Below are 7944 nucleotides of genomic sequence, written 5' to 3' on the forward strand. Positions count from 1 at the left end.
ATCTCAGGGCACCTGGGTAGCATAGTCAGTTAAGTGTCTGACTCTTGGTTTCGGCTTAGGTCGTGATCTCAGGGTCATGATCTCAGGGTCATGAGTTCGAGCCCCAGGTTGAACTCCCTGTTCAGCACAGAGTCTGCTTAAGACTCTCTCCCTCTGCCCAACCCCCACACACATGCACACATGCACGCTCGCTCTCTCAAATAAATAAATCTTTTAAAAATATATAATGACCCACCTCTATTAACAAATTCACTGGCAACTTTTCAGTCCTCTCATGCCTGGCCTCTCTGCAACATCTCATACAAACCTTTCTAACATTTCCAACATCTGACTCCTGTATCACCATTTTCATGAACATCTGATAGCCACCTTTGAGACTTCTTTGAGATTCTCTCCCTACTCTTTGCCTGTAAATGTTCACGTAGCTCGGGAATATGTGCTTAGCCCTCTTCTTTTCTCATTCAGTTCTCTTCTGTGCACACTTTATGAAATGATCTTATTTGTTCTAATGGTTTCAACCACTAACTGCCTTTTGATGACTCCCAGACCTTCACCTCTATCCCTAACCTTCCTCCTGAATTCCAGCACAAATGGCAACTGTCAATTGGACACTTAACACCTGTGTGTTCCATAATCCCCTGGAGACGTCCAGAGCCAAACGCATTTGTTTGCTTCATCAGGTTTTCTATTCTTGCCACATTCCCTATCTTTATGAAGGATACCAACTATCAAACCATTTGTCCCAGAGGGAAAGGATCCTAGACTCCTCCCCTCCCTCACCCCACATTTAATCAGTCAGTCAATCCCATTTAGTCTATGGTCTTAAGTATGTAACTTATCTTTCCCCTCCCCACTATCTTGGACCATGGCAACATCTTCCTAGCTACTCTCACCAGTCTATGTTTTACAACATTAACAGAGTGATCACTCCAAAAAATATGTTCATGCTGATGGACACATTTAAAATCTCTCAGTGTCCCTCCATTAATTTTCGTACAAGATCCTAAGTCTTTAACATAATAAAAAAAAGTGTCACCTACCTTTCCAAACCCACCAATGCACCTTGCAAACTAAGCATACTTTATTTCCCTAATTCTATTATACTTGGCCTCACCTCTCTCTCCTTGCACTTGCTGTTCTCCCTGCCTAGGGCCTTCTTCTCCAAATAACAGAATTAAGAAAACCATCATTTTACAATCCCAAATGAAATAACTGATTCAGGCAATGGTCACCAATGGATATTAAAATCATGAGGCACAAGTGTGATGAGAAGAACACATCTTTACCGTCTCAATTTACTGATAACACTAAATGTGAGATAACCACATAATTTGGTTCCTGATGTGATGTAATATTGAGGTACCCAGCATGTCTATGAAGAATTCTTGACCCCTCCCCCCCCAAAAACACTGAATCGAAGAAAACCTTTAGTTCTAACTTCCAATCTATGGAAATAGACAAACACATTAAATGACATCACGAGAACTATTGAACTCAAATTAGATAGTAGATATCTTAGGCTGGGTTCCCCCAAAAGTAGACCTTGAGACAGGTTTATGGTTTATTTGTGGGATGTCATTGGCAAAGAAATGAGGAGGCAACATAAGCCAGGGAAAGAAAGGAAGCCACCTATAGGAGTATTATTGAGCAGGTTACGACTGCAAGTAACTGGGGTTCAATTTCACTACGGAACTTGGAAAGAGTAGAATGCATCTCGGAGTTATCCCAAAGATTAAAAGTGCAATCATTCATCCACTCTCATCAGTCATTTGGAGGCAGGCGGTGGCATTATTAACTCATGCATCGCTGGTGGGGGGAAGAGGCAAGAAAGCCCAAAGAGTCACAGTAATTTTCTTTTGGAAGCCATTGGGTCAGGTTGTATGAGAACAGCGAGTGCCCAAGGAATGTGAGCAGAGCACCTGCCACAGTGAAATCATCTACAGGGCACCGGAAACCAAATCAGAGAAAAAAGGGAGTGAGGAAAAGGCACTATTCCAGATTAAAGGAAATTTGTCAAAGACTTCAGAGAAATAACCAAATCAGCAAGTGGCTTGTTTGGATCCTGATTTGGACAAACCGAGATATTTTAAGATAATCAAGGGAATTTATTTACGGAAGTCCAGTCCTAGGCAGATTCCGGGGACTGAAGTATTTTATGTAATTTTGTGAACTCCATGTTTTTAACCTCCTAATATAAGGACTGTATTTTCAAATTTAGAATATCCTTGCATTTACCCTTCTTCTAGACCTCTAAAGCAGAATTTTTAGATTTATTATATTTATGGTGTATTGTCTTTTTCTCTTATTTAGAAAATAAGCCATATGAGAACTGGTATCATTGTCAGTTTTGTCCACAGTGCCGAGCACATAGAAAGTGCTCATTAAACATGTTGACTGAAAGAAATGAATGGATTTAGGAGTTATAATATCATTCAGGGCCACGGCAACCAGTAGTTTTATTTAATGGAAATAAAGTGGATGTGTTGCAATGAGGTGAGTGAGCCTTTAAACTCAGGCTCAGTCAGAAAGGCGGTCTTCCTTTAAAAACCCCAAATGGGATAAAACCTTCCATATCATGACTGTATGATAAAAAGAATGCAGAACAGATCAGGAAAGAGACACCTAGAGAGGGAGGTCACAGCACCATGAGAATGGAAAGTCATTGCCAGGAGCTTGTCCTTACCAGCAGAAGTTTTGCAGGACACATTCAGGAAATTTAAGTCCCATGTTTTGATAGAACAAGTAAAGCCTCACTACTTAAACTGACCGTTGTGCTATGGCTGAATTTGCTGCAAGGAGTTAAGTTTGATGATTCAAACAAGAACGTTTCAAAGTAAGATACCAACATAAGTGTGAAGAGGATCTACAATTCAGCTGTAGAAAAAGGGAGAAAGATTTTTACTTTCATTGTGACTAGATTTCCCCTGGCATGATCATATTATACACCATGGTTTCATTATGAATTGATCTTTCATAACAGTTACAATACTAGGAAGTGGGGGAGGACATCTGATGCAAGTGACTAAAATTGGAGTCAGTGTGTTTGTTTGTAAACACAGGCTAAGAGGGGCACCTGGCTGGCACCGTTGATAGAGCATGGGAATTTTGATCTCAGGGTCATGAGTTTGAGTCCCACATTGGGCGTAGAGATTACTTAAAAAAAATAAATAAATAGAGGCTAAGACTCAGACTCTGAAGCAATTTTTAACTCTTGTCCCAGGGTAATAACAAAGCAAATCATCTCTTTAGTGAAAATACCAATGGAGACCAGGTGTGATTTTGTGATACTCCATAGTCTCTCTGACTACGAAGGCACTTAGGACATTAAAGCTTTCAGATTCCCTTCAGATCCCTTCACAGGAGCATAGTCTAAGAGCTTTTGCACAGAGTTAAGATGGGGCCGGCTGCTGTCTATGGCTCACCGCCGCAAATGCCTTCATCCTGGGGCCAGCTTTGCTAAACCCCAGTGATAAGAGTCTCCAGGTTATCAGTTTACGTACATTAGCCTCCAAGCCAACCTCCACCATTAGAGATGTTAGGCAGCAGCATGGTTATGAAACACTGTATCAAAACTGTTACCTCAAAAAAGGTATGTCCTGCCATCTGGAAGGTTTTCTGATGAGAATCTCTCACCCAGCTATGACAGGTAACAATTGACCAGATGATCACTCTTACCATAGAGCTCACAAAAGCCCTAACTAATGTGGAAAAACTACATCTAGCCTATTCTTCTGCCCTGTGGAATATCTATTGGTGCTTTGAATATGGCTTGCACCCTGTCACCATCACATAAGTTGTTCCTGTCACCTACCACGTGGGTACCTCAGATTAGCCTTTAAGATCTCAACTTTGATGTCATGTCCTCCCCCAAAATTCCCATAAGCTCCCTGCCCAAGTTGGGTAACTCCTATTTGCCCACCCACTTCTCTTATCATAGCACCCACGGTACTCCTTGCTCATCCCTCTGTAATCCTGAGGTCCACAGGAGGGAAACTACAGGTAATATAATCAACACTGTATCCACAATAATTAGCACAAGTGCCCAGAAAACACCAGCCACTCAATTCATATTAATATGGGCTGAATAAATGAATAAGCAATTTATCTTAAAAATACAGAAGAGAAGGCAAAATCGAATGTTGACCAAATAAAAAAGAACGACCTGGAAATCTTTGCCTTAATGATACAGAGCCTAAGACTTACCTACTTCTTAAAAATGTTCCATCTAGATGATGAGGGTGTGGGGAGAGGTTGATGCACCATCTCTCCATCACTACCTAAGCATAGCATCATGAGTGTTAGCCATAACTCACACCATGGAAGGCTTTCCAGACAGACCTCCAAATGCTTTGTGCTTTGTACTTTGTGCATTCATTCACCTGATCCTCACAACAACCTCAAAATTTAGACACTAACATTATATCCCTTTACAGAGGAGGGAAATGAGGCAAAGAGAAGTTAGTTAACTTGAAAAAAAAAAAAAAACCACAAAGCAAGGAGTCAGAATTTAAACTCAGAAAGAGTAGATGACAATAAAAACCAATTCAATACAAGCAAAAATGTTTTTGCATCAGGGAAATGAGAAGCATGGGTAAGTTATTTAATGGTGTTGGCCCAGAATTGTGTGCCTTCCTCCAGCATGTTTAGAGTAGAAAACAAATCTACCTGGTCCACTAGTAGCAAGAATTTCAGACATTAAAATCTTCCTCAAAATAGAAGAAACTACAATTTCAAAACACCATTTCCAGCTGTAATTTCACTTTTATTTACTACTAAGTAAGTAAAATCAAAGAGTAGTTAAATTCTGAGTATTCTTTCTTGGTCCTGAAGTTAAATACTGATACTGTCTATTATAGGAAGTTAATATAAACACCTGCCTTGGAGAAAACTTTAGTAAGAGAAAAAAGCATAAGGATATGTTCCATGGATCCCAAGCTTTACACAATATTATGGGAAGAAAGAGTCATAGAAATTTGGGGATGGTAGTTAAAAGCCAAATAAGAATGAGCACTGCTGGCCTACTCAGAACCTTTAATTTATTCATTGTGAAACTCCATAGGTAATATGCAGTGTTTCCTATTTAATCATCAAATTATTTTCCTAAGAAGTCGGCTCAGGATTCACATGTCAAGCAACCTAATTGGGGGAATTATTAGTCTAGCGGGGGGTATTATTCTTCTTTACAAACACCTACAAGGTTAAGGAGAAACATCATCTGGTTTTTAGCATTTAGTACCATAGAGAAATGGTATAAAAATCTATTAATTGCTAAAAACACTGAAATTTGGGAAAGCTATTTTAGAATTGATATGGTTCAACATCCCACTCAGGATGCATGACACTATAAAGAGTTGAGTTTTGGTTCGACTTCCCTGTGTAATAATCCTACTATGAAAGATCAAAATTTCCAGAGTAAGATGCCTTTCTGCAAGGAGAACATCATATATGATTAGAGGCCACATAAACTGCCTCACTAAACTAATTATAAAGGGAGAAACCTAGGTTGATACTATAATGAAACATAAATTTCTATTATTGTATTCCTGTAATTGGACTAAATAGGTTTAGCTGTGAGTTTGCCTCCTGTAAAGAACTTATTCCAGGGAAGTAACAAGATACTCAGGGCAATGAACAGGGCACAGTTTAGGTCTCCAGTAGTCCATAATTAACAAACACCTAATAAAAGTCCATAATTAAACATCGGCTAATAAAAGTCCAGAATACATGCTAGGCAAAGACAAAGAATCAGTCAATGACACAGAACAGGAGAATTTAGGGGTTGAAATCATGAAAAATCAAAATGAAAATGGTCTTTGTGTAAGTCAGTATGACTTGAAATACCCATTCCTGCCATTTTACAGATGAAAACAGTAAGGCCTAAAGAGAATAGGTGACTTACCAAGGTCATAAGGCAAGTCAAAGGCAGAGGCAGAACTATTAGGATGAACCAACTGCGGGTATTCACTGCTTTGACCTAGAAAAATACCCAAAAAAGGAGGAGGTGGGAAGAGGGGGAGAGGGAGGGGCAGAGAGAGGAAGAAAAAAAAAAAAAAGAAAGAAAAAGAAAAGGAAAGAAAACTCCCTAGTCCAGGGTTTTGTTTTTTCTTTTTTCTTTTAACATGCCAGAACTTTGGTGTCTGTAACCACACCATACTAAAAAAAAGAGAGGGAGAGTTGGGGATTGAGACAGAGAAAGATCAACGATGCTGAGTCTCAATTACAAAACAGAGCCTTCAGGGGCGCCTGGGTGGCTCAGTGGGTTATGCATCTGACTCCTGATTTCGGCTCAGGTCATGATCTCAGGGTCATGAGCTTGAGCTCTGCATTGGGTCCACACTGGGTGCGCAGTATGCTGGAGATTCTCTCCCTCTGCCCCTCCTGCTCATTCTCTCTCTCTCTCTCTCTCTCTCTCAAATAAAGAAAGAAATCTTCAAAATAGAGCCTTCACCTGGATATTGAAAACAGTCTAGGTTATTGGGAAACGTGAAGAAACAAAGCATAAGATCTTTCCATTTAAAAAAATAAGATAACTAGTGGAGGAAAAAATGCATCAGAGAATAAATGTCACCAGCTAACTGGCTCAAATAATGCACCCCTTTGCAAATCTTAAAAAATAATCATCTTTAAAATTCTTCCCAGCACAATCTGAAGCATGGTTGCAGTAGTTCACGTTTCTTTTGAGCTTTCCTGCGAGGCTCCTTGTCGCCACCTAGTGCCAACCGATCAAAATTCACACCATACACATGGAAATCCTAGCGTAAAACTGAGGGTTCCTTCTTTTCCTTAGAAAAGCAAGCTACCACCTGGGGAATTGTTAGCCTTTTCACCATAAAGAGAAGCTGTGAAGTGTTTCAACTCAGCGATCCTCAAGGTTTACCACAAGTATATATAGCTTGATGTGTCTACACACTCATATCCTGAAAAAAAAAAAATTCAACTCCATATACAATTCATTCTTTCCACCCGCAGACCTTATTGAGCACCTCCTTTGTACCGTGCCCAGTGCAATTGCCTAAGGATAGGAAACAAGGCCTAACGGTCTGGTGGAAGAGAGAAATAAGTGATGAAATACAATAGAGTGTAATAAGCATTTATTGCCTGAATGAACTTTTAAGAATAACAGGAAGCCTCCCAGTGAAGAATCCAGGGAAAAGGCATGCCTTCACAGAATTCACAGCCTTGTAATGGCTTGTAAGCACAGATGGGAAGGCCACGCATGAGGAGTGGAATACAGGGGGGCCTGAGAGGTCAGTGGTTCAGAAGGAGGCTCTGAAGCCCGAGTGGCCTGGTTTCATCTTGATCCTGCTACTTTAATTCTCTGTGCCTTGGTGTCACCTTTGTCAAACTGGGGTAATAGCCATGTCTCCCACCTCGGAGACTGAGAATGAAAGCAGGTAATGCCCAGAACGCACTCAGAAGAGCACCTGCTCCTAGTGAGCGCTCAACAGCTCTCGGCTGGGAGTGTTTGGGCTGGAGTGTCAGTGCTCAGGGACTGGAAAGGGAGACAGTCACTAAAGGACCCAAACATGGTGACATTGTGATCAAATGGGAGCTGAGACTCCTCTCCCCTGCCACACACATGTTCCATAGTGGAGCCAGCCCAGGGGTGCTCACAACCATGTTTGTTTGTCCAAGGACACGACGGGGTCGTGTAAAGAACCACGTGCCTCAGAGGTGATCGTGTTCACCTTTCCACCCTAGTAGGAGAAGTGCTGCCTAAACCTCTCTACACCGCCCCCCCCCCCAGGTGCCAGGGGCTCAGTGGTTACATGAGGCGAAGCTCTTTGTGCAGCCTTTTCCATGTCAGGACAGCGGACGGCTGACGGGGTGGATGGAGACATGGAAGAGAAAGGAGGAAGACCATGACTCATCGGCATTATCTGTCCTATGTCTCTGCCTCCTTTTTCTGAGGTGTCTTGCATTTCCGGGTACATTGTTGTCTTC

The sequence above is a fragment of the Zalophus californianus genome, chromosome 13 (genome assembly GCF_009762305.2).
Source record: "Zalophus californianus isolate mZalCal1 chromosome 13, mZalCal1.pri.v2, whole genome shotgun sequence".
NCBI classification, from domain to species: Eukaryota; Metazoa; Chordata; class Mammalia; order Carnivora; family Otariidae; genus Zalophus; species Zalophus californianus.